Source organism: Dendrobates tinctorius, unplaced genomic scaffold, assembly GCF_039654945.1.
Source record: "Dendrobates tinctorius isolate UK_male_01 unplaced genomic scaffold, ASM3965494v1 ptg000156l, whole genome shotgun sequence".
NCBI classification, from domain to species: Eukaryota; Metazoa; Chordata; class Amphibia; order Anura; family Dendrobatidae; genus Dendrobates; species Dendrobates tinctorius.
Window position 1 is genome coordinate 6,921,113 of NW_027361823.1, and position 13,359 is coordinate 6,934,471.

At 45.7% G+C, this 13,359-nt stretch overlaps 1 protein-coding gene across 2 annotated transcripts in view; it reads right to left on the minus strand.

Annotated features, from left to right (window-relative positions):
- The window catches only part of LOC141051301 (AMSH-like protease), a 153,381-nt gene that overhangs the window by 104,549 nt on the left and 35,473 nt on the right, over nucleotides 1–13,359 (minus strand). The gene's annotated exons all lie outside the window — the stretch shown is intronic.

Here is a 13,359-nt window from a genome sequence, read left to right on the forward strand (position 1 = left end):
TGCTTCATAAATTTCATGATGGGCCCCATAAGATGCCCATATAATGCACAGTTTATGCCATTTCAACCCCATAGAAAATCTTAGGAGGGATTTGAAAGTCCATGTTGCCAAGTGACAGGCCCAAAACATCACTGCTCTAGAGGAGATCTGCATAGAGGAATGGGCCATCATACCACCAACAGTGTGTGCCAACCTTGTGAAGACTTACAGAAAACGTTTGACCTCTGTCATTGCCAACAATGGATATATAACAAAATATTGAGATGAACTTTTGCTAATGACCAAATACTTATTTTCCACCATAATTTGCAAAATAAATCTTGCCAAATCAGACAAGGTGATTTTCTGGATTTGTTTTCTCATTTTGACTCACATAGTTGTGGTCTACCTATGATGTCAATTACAGGCCTCTCATCTTTTTAAGTGGGAGAACTTGCACAATTGGTGGCTGACTAAATACTTGTTTTCCCAACTGTACTGATTTTACTTGTGTGTAGGTATTTTATTTCATTTTTGTAGACTTGGGAAGTGTGTGTGGTGTGTGTGCAGGTGTATTATTCAGCATTCACCGTCCTGCTGGACTTTCAAAACAGCAGGTGGTGGTAGCGAAAAAGTATGGTGTGGGTGTGCGGCGCACTTCGCACAATTTCAACCCAATGCAATAGGTGAGTGGGTGAGTTTGTGTGAGAAGCGAAGTCCCACTTTACTTTCGCACACAAGACACGTGTGCAGCCATTGAGAAGTGTTCGAGACAGCGTGACATCTTTACTAGCTTGGTTGCTTAAGCATATTTTTTGAGTATTCATTGTCACCATGGCCATCACATAAGATGAGAAGGGTTCAGTGGTTTCCTATAAAATAAACTAGGTTTATTTGCCTCTAACATTAAAATGGTGTTTATTGATCTAGAAAACCACTATTTCAGGAAAGAGAATGATTTGGAATTGCAAAATTGCTGTAAACACAATTCTCTACGCTTCACCCACGGTGACAGTAGATAAACGTGGGCGCTTGCTGGGCTTTGTGCAGCGCCGACGTTTATCTACTGTCGGCGGTTTTGTGCCCCCCGGGACCCCCACATACCTTACAACGCGGGGATCCCGGTGCACAATGCATGCTGGGACCCCCGACGTCATCGAGACCTGATTGGTTCAGGTCCTGATGACGTCAGCGTCACAGCAGCCAATGGGAGCGATCGCTGGGAAAGCTGCTTGTTTCCCGGAGATCTCACTCATTGTAACGCGGCTTCTCCTCTGATCTAACACTGACAGATGATCAGAGGTGAAGCAGCGTTACTGTGTGACTAGATCACTGCCTGGCACAGCTGATCGCTGCCTGGCACAGCTGTGCCAGGCAGCGATCTTGTCACACAGTAACGCTGCTTCACCTCTGATCATCTGTCAGTGTGAGATCAGAGGAGAAGTGGCGTTACTATGAGTCAGATCGCAGGGCAGCGATCTTGTCACAAAAATAAAAAAAAGTAAAGAAAAAAAAAAGCAGGTACACAGGTTAGGGCTAGGGTTAGGGCTGGGATTAAGGTTATGGGTGTGTTGGTGTTAGGTTTGTGGTTAGGGTTATGGTTAGGGCTGAGATTAGGGTTAGGGGTGTGTTGGGGTTAGGGTTGGAATTAGAATTGGGGGTTTCCACTGTTTAGGTACATCAGGGGCTCTGCAAACGCGACATGACGCCCGCACACCATTCCATCAAAGTCTGCATTTCAGAACGTCACTACTTCCCTTCCAAGCCCCACCGTGTGCCCAAACAGTAGTTTTCTCCCACATATAGGATACCAACGTACTCAGGACAAATTGGACAACAACTTTTGGGGTCCAATTTCTCCTGTTACCCTTAGGAAAATAAAAATTGGAGGCTAAAAGATCATTTTTGTGGGAAAAAAAAATGATTTTTTTTATTTTCACGGCTCTACATTATAAACTTTAGTGAAACACTTGGGGGTTCAAAGTGCTCACCACACATCTAGATAAGTCCCTTGGGGGGAGTCTAATTTCCAAAATGGCGTCACTTGTGGGGGGTTTCCACTGTTTAGGTACATCAGGGGCTCTCCAAATGCGACATGGCATCCGATCTCAATTCCAGCCAATTCTGCATTGAAAAAGTCAAACGGCACTCCTTCCGTTCTGAGCTCTGCCGTGTGCTCAAACAGTGGTTTAGCCCCACATACGGGGTATTAGCGTATTCGTGAGAAATTGCACAAAAAATTGTGTGGTTCATTTTCTCTTTTTACACTTGTGAAAATAAAAAAAAATGGTTTTGAAGTAAAATGTTTGTGAAAAAAAGTTAAATGTTTATTTTTTCCTTCCATATTCCATTCATTCATGTGAAGCACCTGAAGGGTTAATAAACTTCTTGAATGTGGTTTTGAGTACATTGAGAGGTGCAGTTTTTAGAATGGTGTCTCTTTTGGGTATTTTCTGTCATATTGACCCCCCAATCTCACTTCAAATGTGAGGTGGTCCCTAAAAAAAATGGTGTTGCAAATTTTGTTGTAAAACTGAGAAATCGCTGGTCAACTTTTAACCCTTATAACTTCCTAAAAAAAGAAAATTACGTTTCCAAAATTGTGCAGATGTAAAGTCGACATGTGGGAAATGTTATTTATTAACTATTTTGTGCGATATCACTCTCTGATTTAAGGGCATAAAAATTAAAAGTTTGAAAATTTTCTAAATTTTTCGCCAAATTTTGATTTTTTTTAACAAATAAGCGCAGATCATATCTAAAAATTTTTACCACCATCATGAAGTACAATATGTCATGAGAAAACAATGTCAGAATCAGTAGGATCCGTTGAAGCGTTCTAGAGTTATGACCTCATAAAGTGACACTGGTCAGAATTGAAAAAATTGGCCACCGTTATCTACAGAATGCTGTAGATAAGCCCCCGATGTAACCTGAAAGAGAAGAAAAACGAGTTATATTATACTCACCCTGGGGCGGTCCAGGTCCAAAGGGTGTCGCACTGCAGTACTCTGCCCTTAACAGGGCAGAGCAGTACGCCTGCACCGGAGCCGCGACAGGAAGCAAAGAAGAGGACGTCATCGCTAGAAGATGGGAGGCGCCGGACCAGACCGCGACACCCTCCGGACCCAACCGGACCTGGACCGCCCCTGGGTGAGTATAATATAACTCGTTTTTCTTCTTTCAGGTTACACCGGGGGCTTATCTACTGCATTCTGTAATGCTGTAGATAAGTCCATGATGGTGGTGGCTGCATCTTATGTACTAAAAAATAGGTGACAGATTCCCTTTAAAGGATATGATGGAGCCAGAAGCCTCATTTTTAATATTCTCAATATACAGCACAATTCAATGTCTGTATACAAATTACAAGGCACATTGTAGAAATACAGAAAGCAAACAAAAAAAGGTGCTCATAAAACATAAGAGCAGGCTCGCTTCCAGATAACGCTGGAGATGGCAGGGGGGTGTTCATGGCTATACTCCAGCAGGACATAACATTTCATTACCACAAATGAATGAGTCACACGTATTAGTCATCTCTTGCGTCTTAACCATCTAATTATCGTTTGCTCCTTAACCATGTAGAAACACACACATAGGATTTGCTAAACACAGTACTTATCGTCTAAGCACAGTGGGGGGCCATGTTAGAAAAGAAACAGTTTTAGAAACAAACAAAAAATGGATGTGCAGAAAATGCTACACGATATACAAAGAATATGAAGCATGAATTTTTGAGTTGTATGGTTCATCAAATCTTACCCCTTTAGATCCGACTTGCTGAATATTTCAGAAAGACTCCCAAAAGACAGGTAAAAACAGGCTAGTCTCTTGGACGGTGTATCCTCAGGCTGCATTTGCCTTCTGGTGCATATTTCTTTATTCACCCAGTGAGGTCAGAAGAGTGTCTGCAGCCTACAATCTGATCACATCCATTAAAATATGTATACTCTGCAGTACGTATTTTACTAATATAGCCGGCCTATAGTCATCAGAGGCGTTCATCGGAGGTTCACATCCCAGTGTCTTGCTCTGATTTAATGAATAAGCCTTAACTTCTGAATCTATGGGTCCCGTCACACACTGCAATCTCGCTAGCGAGATCGCTGATTTTGTGACACATGAGCGAGATTGCTGATTTTGTGACACATGAGCGAGATCGCTGTGTGTGACTGGGATAAGCGACCGGCCCCCCTGCCGGTTATTGCTGATCGTGCTCAAGCGGTCTGGGCCGTTTTTTCGATCGCTGTTCTCCCGCTGCCCAGCACGTATCGCTGCGTGTGGCAGCGAGAGACCAGTGATCAGCGACGCTGGTTACTAATGTAAACATCGGATATCCAGGAGCAGCGCGGCTCCTGGATACCCGACGTTTACATTAGAAACCAGCGTCCAGCGTCGCTGGTCCTGATCGCTGGGGCTGTCTATGTGACAGCTCACTAGCGATCAGCCTAACGATGACCCAGCGATCCCATCATGTCGGATCGTTGGTGGGATCGCTGGGACATCGTTTAGTGTAACGGGGGCTTATGACCAAGAAGCACTTCCTTGCTCGGCCTTGGCATCAGTTTGCAGCAACACCTAGGAATGAAAAAAATATATGGCAAAGTAGGTGTAAGTGAACTGCAGGGAATCTGGGGTTTAATCTAATTTGAATTGATTTTGGGGTATGATGATCATCGATGGTGCCTGGGGGCGTATATAAAAACCTAGAGTCCCCATAAAAACAGATTAAAATTGGGTTGCACCCAAAGCTGATTGGCAGTTTTCTGCCTATGCACAGTGCATACAAAAAGCTGCCTATCAATGGTGGGGATAAGGTTATATAGAGTTCAGCCTATAGAGTATCGGTAGATCTACAGCAGACAAAACAGTGATTTTATCAAGACTGCAGCAAGTAGCCCAGTAAGTGGTACGTCACTGAAATCAGGGTATGTACCCCTACATCAAGTTGATCTCAGATGGATAGCAAAAGCCTGAGGAAAGATTCCCTTTAAATAATGATACTTTATTTTCTGCTTTCACAAATCAATAATACAAAGAAACTTTGTAAGAGAAAAAATGTTTCTATACCCGTCACTCTTTTCATCTCCAACACTGTTCAGTCACTCTCAAAAACTGCTCCAATCATGTTTACAGTTCTGTCTTCAGTGATCAAATTATGTCTACTGGTTATAAAACTCTATGGATAGGAGAGAGAGGAAAAGCAGAGGGGAGACAGGAACAAAAAAAGAGAAATTGATGAGGATTCTAATGACTGGAACTTCAAGAGGGGAAAACTGGGGGGAAAAAAAAATGCAAAATTCGAGCCATACAATGGCCAGAAATAGTGCTACTCTTTATGACCAAACACATTACAACTTGTCATTAAAAATCACCTAAAAGTACAGTTGCACTTTAAGAAGGTCAGAGGTGTATAGCGTTTTATTGGCAATAATCCGTTATTCATTTTACTCACTTATATAGCGCTATTAATTCCACAGCGCTTTACAGAATATCATCACTGTTTCCACTGGGGCTCACAATCTAATTTCTCTATCCTTATGTATTTGGAGTGTGGGAGGAAACCGATGCACCAAGAGGAAACAAACACCAGGAGAACATACAAACTCCTTGCAGATTTTGACCTTGACCCCAGTACTGCAAAGTAAAGGGCCTGTCACACTAAGCGATATCGCTAGCAATATCGCTATAACGTCACTGTTTTTTGTGACATTATAGCGATATCGCTATGTCTGATACTTACCTCTGACCGCTCCCCCGCTGGTTATCGCTGATCGCGCAAGAACGTCCTGGACCGTTTCTCGTCGTCAGCTTCCTGCTGGGCTTCCTGCTGTGACGACGAGCGACGCGTGGACGCGGGCGAGAGGACGACAGAATCACCTCGTCTGACAGGTAAGTAGCGACCCCCCTCCCGATCTTGCTCTACACAAGAAGAAATGCGTAGAGCAAGACAGGGAGGGGGGAGGCAGGTGAATAAGCCCCGCCCATCAGACCGGACAGCGGCAGTTCACATACATCTGAACTGATATAAAAAAGGTATTTATGCATGAAAGGTGCGGGGTCAGGGGGAAGCAAAAGTACTAAGAGAATCCTTATGTGACACACAATTGAATGATATTATATGATATCTCAAAAAAGGGGTGACAGATTCCCTTTAAGAAGCTGAAACCTGGAAAATGAATGTAAAGAGCTGCCCACAGCATAATAAGACTGGGTAAGAGCTTGGGACGTGCCATGAATAAAGCGACATCAGCCTTATATAATAAAGTGCAATGTCATATCAGAATAGTAGGGGTAAACGTTACACACAGTAAAGATTAGTATCAAAATAAGTGAAAATATCAAGAAAAGGTTACATTGCATTCCACATTCCATGCATACGGTTACTACCTTGGCTTCAAAGAATCCCTTTAAAGGGAACCTGTAACCCCCGCCCCCGGGCGTTTTTAAGTAAGAGACCCACCTTCAGCAGCACCAAGGCTGCATTCTGTGAAGATGGCTCTTCTGTTTCTGACCCCCAGTAACGCTGAAATATCAACTTTTATTAATAGCTCTTCATACCTGTAATGTGTCCCATAGGTATGGTGTGTCCCCCTGTATCAGCCGCCTACCATCTGTCCATCATGATGCCCCTGTGCGTCGCTGCCTCCTCCTGTTTTGTATTCTGGCGCTTGCGCTGTGACAAGAGTTCTCGGGCATGCGCAGTGCGCGCTGCCCGAGAACCGACATCAGGCTATTGCGCCTGCGTGTTGCGGAGGCCCCAGATCCCGCCCCGCAGTGTGTTATGATGTATTCACACTGCGAGGCTGGGGCCTCCGCAACACGCAGGTGCAATAGCCTGATGAACTCTTGTCACAGCGCAAGCGCCAGAATACAAAACAGGAGGAGGCAGCGACGCACAGGGGCATCATGATGGATGGATTGTAGGTGGCGCCCAGACACAGGACCGAGGCATAATGGACGGATGGAAGGCGGCTGATACAGGGGGGGGACACCATACCTGTGGGACACATTACAGGTATGAGGAGCTATTTATAAAAGTCGATATTTCAGCGTTACTGGGGGTCAGAAACAGAAGAGCCATCTTCACAGAATGCAGCCTTGGTGCTGCTGAAAGTGGCTCTTTAACTGAAAAACGCCCAGGGGGGGTGACAGGTTCCCTTTAAGTTCTCTTATTAGACCCATAATGTACGATTTATCTGACAAACCAGGATTATATCTTCTAACGGGTTATTCTAAATACAGAACATGAAAGAGGAAGAGAAAGAGTTTTCCTACGACTATGAATGTATCTGCCTCCCAGCGCCTACATCTGCCACCTGTCAGGTTTAACAATTCATAAACTATACTAACCTGTGAAATCACATATCCCGCAGGCTCTCAACAAAAATGTTTGTAAAACAGAAACGTAAGAATATAGCCAGGTATATAGCACAAGGGAACTGTACATCTTCCACCATTACTAATTGCATCTACAAAACTATCCATTCTTCTTACACTGTTGTTCCTCCTTGCCCTTTTCATCACAGCCTTTCCAGGGCTGTTTTTAGTGGGGCCCTGCACAAAACTTTAATGTGGGGCCCCAAATGCTCACATATTACACCATCACACAGAAACATTTAGGTTACATTTACATGCGCGGAGTTCGGATCGTTAAAGGGAATCTGTCACCTCACTTTTCCACTAGGAGATGCGGCCACCGCCATCAGGGGCTTATCTACAGCATTCTGTAATGCTGTAGATAAGCCCCCGATGTAACCTGAAAGATAAGAATAACGAGTTATGTTATACTTACCCAGGGGGGGGGGCGGTCCGGTCCGATGGGTGTCGCGATCCGGGTCCGGCGCCTTCCATCTTCTAGCGAAGACGTCCTCTTCCTTGCTTCCTGTCACGCTCCTGTGCAGGCGTACTTCTCTGCCCTGTTGAGGGCAAAGCAGAGTACTGCGGTGCGCAGGCGCCGGGAAAGGTCAGAGAGGTTCAGCGCCTGCGCACTGCAGTAGTTTACTCTGCCCTCAACAGGGCAGATATTTACGCCTGCGCAGAAGTCGCAAAAGAAGCAAGGAGGAGGACGTCATCGCTAGAAGATGGGAGGCGCCGGACCCGGACCACGACTCCCATCGGACCGGACCGCCCCCCCGGGTAAGTATAATATAACTCGTTTTTTCTTATCTTTCAGGTTACATCAGGGGCTTATGTACAGCATTACAGAATGCTATAGATAAGCCACTGATGGCGGTGGCCGCATCTCCTAGTGGAAAAATGAGGTGAGATTCCCTTTAAATGAGCGCGATCGCCAATATTGAATTCAGTCAGCGCTTGGTTACCGGCCTCTATAGACCGGCTGAGGAAGAATGATGGGGACAGAACGATCACTGGTAGATCAATCTGTCCTCATACAGTATCATGTTATCACCAGCACATCTACAGATTACACAGGATGATGTGCTACTGAGAACAATGATATTTGCTCCGGTATAAACAATACGATCGCCCGATGAATAAGCAACATTTTGCGCGTTCCTTTGGCAATTACCAACATGTATACAGAGCACATACACAGGGACAGATAAGTATTCACAGAGCATATACATGCATACACGGAGCAGATACAGACACATTTATACAGACACAATGTATAAACACCAAACTCAGCTCTGCTACATCCATAGTCTCATCATACAGTACTGAATTACAAGGAAGGGTATTGGGAGTCCCCAGACGAAGGCATATCGCCAAAACACGCCATTCCAGCAGGAGCGTTTACTTCACGGGTACATGAATGTTTTATACTGTTGGCACTTAAATAAATCTGCTTCTTATTATACATGTACTTTTATCATTCATGCAATACCTTTCCATGTGATTGCACAAATATACATTATAACATTTACCGCATACCGTCCCCTGCTGCCTATGTCACCACTTTATTGCTGTTCTCCCTCCCCTTATCTGTTTGATATTTCTCTATATTCATCATGAGGCCTATAAGCATGAATTTCTTCCTTTTGTATAAGACACACGCACACACAGACACAATAGAGGACTTACCACCAGCGTACAGTGAATTGCATTTTACCCCTTGGCTTTTTACTTATTTTGTTACATCACAACCCGTATTTACATATTTTTGTAATCCGATGTGTGTGTGATGCATCAGGACTAAATAGTGTGAGTTGATGAAGTGAAATTAGAAAAAGTATAGGCATTATTTAAATTTATGGGATCAAATAACTAAAAATTGGCATGTGCATACTGTATGTATTCACATCCCTGTTGCGATGAAGCCTCTACAAATTTCTGGTGAAAGCAATTAACTTCATAAGTCACACTCTTAGTGAAAGGAAGTCCACCTGTGCAATCTATGTGTCACATTGTCTGTCAGTATATACAAATTACCTTTTCTGAAAGGCCACAGAGGCTGCAACACCATAAAAGGGGTTGTTCACTACTAAGACAACCCTTTCCTGAGTCTAAATGCTTGAGCCTGATAAAATAAAATGCTTATACTCACCTCCTGTGCAGTTACCGATCCAGCGGTGCCGGCACTCGTGATCCCGTGCGGTTTTCCTGGAACGTGAGCCTCGCCTTCAAACCAATTGAACATGAAGTCCAGACTGTGGCTGCTCTCTCACTTCCTCTTCATATTCAATTCGTACAAACGCCAGCGCTGATTAGGCACCGGATACCACATTTCATAACAACCGCATGAAAGCCGCGGGGCTGTGAATGCCAACACTGCTAGAACAGCAGCGGCATGGGAGGTGAGTATAAGCGTTTGAATTTTATTGGGTCCAAACATTTAGATCAAGAAGGGGTTGTACCAATAGTGAACAACCCCTTTAAGCTGGACCCCATCTTCAGTAGGAATACTTAGCCCCAGTGTTTTATCTCCTATCAGCTGCTAGGAAGATGCAGGGAGATGCAGTGGCTGCTATTTAGCTGCTATCCCTGTACATAAACTGCAGCACCACAACTTTCATTACAAAGTGTGAAAGGCAACGCAGGTGCTGTGACCTCCTCAGCACAGCAGACACAGGATGGTATCTGAGCTCCACTGAGAAGCTACTTGCCCATTATCTACAGCACATGGGTGTTGTAGTCCCTGCTTTCCTCCTCCTGTCTTGACGGCTCTTCCTCCTGCACCAGCTCTGCAAGCCAGGAACTGAGCAGCCCCACATCCACCAATGAGATGACGGGGGTGGGGCTAAAACAGCTTCTGAGAAAGATCAGACTCATAAATCAGTCCCTCTCTGGCGCTCTGGCTGTGAGTGTCAGGGGGCTGGATGTGGCCCGTGGGCTGCAGTTTGCCCAGGCCCGCCTATCAGTATGGCTTTGTAGTGTGGGAGGAAACTGGAGAACCTGACAGAATCTCACGCAAACACAAGGAGAACATACATGTGGTAATAGCAGCTATGCAGGATGCAGTGATGAGACGCGAGACCGATATGACTTTAAACGTTAACTTTTATAGATAAATGCCGTTAGGGCTATTGTTACGCAACCAACAGAATAACAGTAGTTGTCCTCACAGGGAACCAATACACATAAACAAGGATTGGGAGAACACGACTAATCCGGCAAAGACCGGTCACTATAGGGCCACGGAATGGCCGACTACGGGTCCTTAGTCACTAATCTTCTTTATTTTTATTTTATATAGCGCTAACATATTCCACAGCGCTTTACAGTTTGCACAAATTATCATCACTGTCCCCAATGGGGCTCACAATCTAAATTCCCTATCAGTATGTCTTTGGAATGTCGGAGGAAACCCACGCAAACACGGGGAGAACATACAAACTCCTTGCAGATGTTGTCCTTGGTGGGATTCGAACCCAGGACTCCAGCACTGCAAGGCTGCAGTGCTATCCACTGAGCCACTTATCCGTCCTGACGTCCCTCGGCGTTCTGTTCCACTGTGTGTCTGCGTCGCAGCCACTGGGCCCAGCCACTAAAGATCTGGCATAGTCTTCGGGCATTCCAACGCCCAGGAGGAGCAGGGGCACAGCAGGTCCGCGGAGAGTTCTTTGGCGGGATGTCCCCGCAGCGGGCACAGGCCCAGTCTCTACCCCGGACTGGAGCGGGGCGGTGGCAGCTGCGGGCGGCAAAGGAGGAGTCACCGCCGTGGTAGGGAGTGAAGCAACGGTGGCTGCGGGAAGCAACGAGGAGGCCGCAGCCGCGAGCTGGAGTGAGGCGGCGTCGGCCGCAGACATCTGCGAGTAGGCCGCAGCCGAGAGCTGGAGTGAGGCAGCAGTCTTCTTTTGTCGGTAAGCTCGGCGCCGTCTCCCTGTGGTCCACCGAGAGTCTCCCTCCTGTCGCTGTCCTCCTCTCTGGTAGCTGCTCGTCGCTCTTGCTCTCTGGCCCTCGCCAAGTCTCCACCTCCTCCTCTCTCGTTCTGCTGACTCATAGTCTGGCCCTCTCCGACCCTCTTCTCTGGACTCCTCCCCCAACTGCCCTGTCAGTCTCAGAGGTCCATCCCCTAGCTCTGCTCCCTGGAAAGACACCCCAGGAACCTAGAAGACGGTCCCCTCGGTTCCGGTCCGGCTACTCGGCGGGGGCCTCTCCTCCTACATACAAACTCCTTGCAGATGTTGTCTTTGGTGGAATTTGAACCCAGGACCCCAGCGCTGCAAGGCTGCAGTGTTTACCACTGAGCCACTGATAAAATTAGGGGATTTCTGGGTATGTAATCCCTAATACATTACCTAATATTTAGGATCGGTATCTATTTTATGCTCTACCTATAGAATAGTTGCGTCATGGGACGATAAATGCAGGTTTTGCAGCATGTACACCATAAAGAATTCTTCCACAAATCTCCCTTTCCTTAAAGCTGTGCTTGCATACTAGGAAATTATTGCCTATCAAGCAATATACCAATATAAACCTCTCATCTGAGCAGCTTGCAGACCTTGGAGCAATATGAAGCGTCCTGGATAAATCTTTAGATTTTACCGGTTCATCTTATGTGATAACAGGCAGTGTCACCACTGAGCAAATACAAATGCCAGATGTAAGCCAAAGTCAACAGACTCCGTTTGCGTAACGGTCACACTTTGTTGCATCCATTACAATCTTAGGACTACGTGAGGAAGTACATAGAGCTCAATGTCGGGCATTATTATTATTCCTAGTGATTGTGATTGCCAATCGCTATATCACAAAATGCCCTAATATTTATTGAGTCCACTGCCATCTTATACTACCAGGGGTGTAACTACAGTATAATAGGTACAGGTGTTGCAATCACACCTGGAATCTGGAGGTGACAGCAGGGGGCAGGGGGTTTTGCTAATTTTTATCGGAAATTTATAGCAAAATTTTCTAGTATTGCCAAGCCATTGACTGATCTGACTAAGAAGGGTGCAGATGTGTTGAATTGGTCTCCTGAGGCTGTTGCTTCGTTTCAGGAGCTGAAGCGAAGATTTACCTCCGCCCCGGTTTTGCGGCAACCTGATGTCTCACTCCCGTTCCAGGTAGAGGTGGATGCTTCTGAGATTGGTGCAGGAGCCGTTTTGTCCCAAAAGGATCCTGTAACATCTAAAATGAATCCCTGTGCTTTCTTTTCCCGAAAGTTCTCTCCATCTGAACGTAACTATGATGTGGGGAATCGGGAACTGTTGGCCATGAAATGGGCATTTGAGGAGTGGAAACATTGGTTGGAGGGAGCTAAACATCAAGTTGTGGTCCTCACTGACCACAAGAATTTGATTTACCTAGAGTCGGCTAAACGCTTGAACCCTAGACAGGCTAGGTGGGCCTTGTTTTTTACACGTTTTGATTTTGTGGTCTCTTTTCTTCCTGGAACTAAGAATGTCAAGGCAGACGCCCTCTCTAGGAGTTTCTTTGCTGATTCTCCTGTGGTGACCAAGCCTGCTACCATCTTAGGCGAAGGGGTAGTTCTTTCTGCCATCTCGCCCGATTTGAGACTTGCTCTGCAAGAGTTCCAGGAGGACAAACCTGAGCGTTGTCCCAGTGGAAAGTTGTATGTTCCTGACCAGTGGAAGAAGATAGTGATGTCTGAAGTTCATTGCTCTGCATTGGCTGGTCATCCAGGTATTTTTGGTACTAGAGATCTGGTGAGTCGCTCTTTTTGGTGGCCCACCTTGTCTCATGATGTCAGGAATTTTGTGCAGTCCTGTGGGACTTGCTCCCGGTCTAAATCTTGTTCTCGCTCTAGCGGGTTGTTGATGCCTTTGCCGGTCCCCAGGAGGCCATGGACCCATATTTCAATGGATTTCATCTCTGATATGCCGGTCTCTCAAAGAATGACTGTTATTTGGGCGATTTGTGATAGGTTCTCTAAGATGGTTCATCTTGTACCACTCCCTAAGTTGCCATCTTCCTCTGAGTTGGTGCCCCTGTTTTTGCAACAGG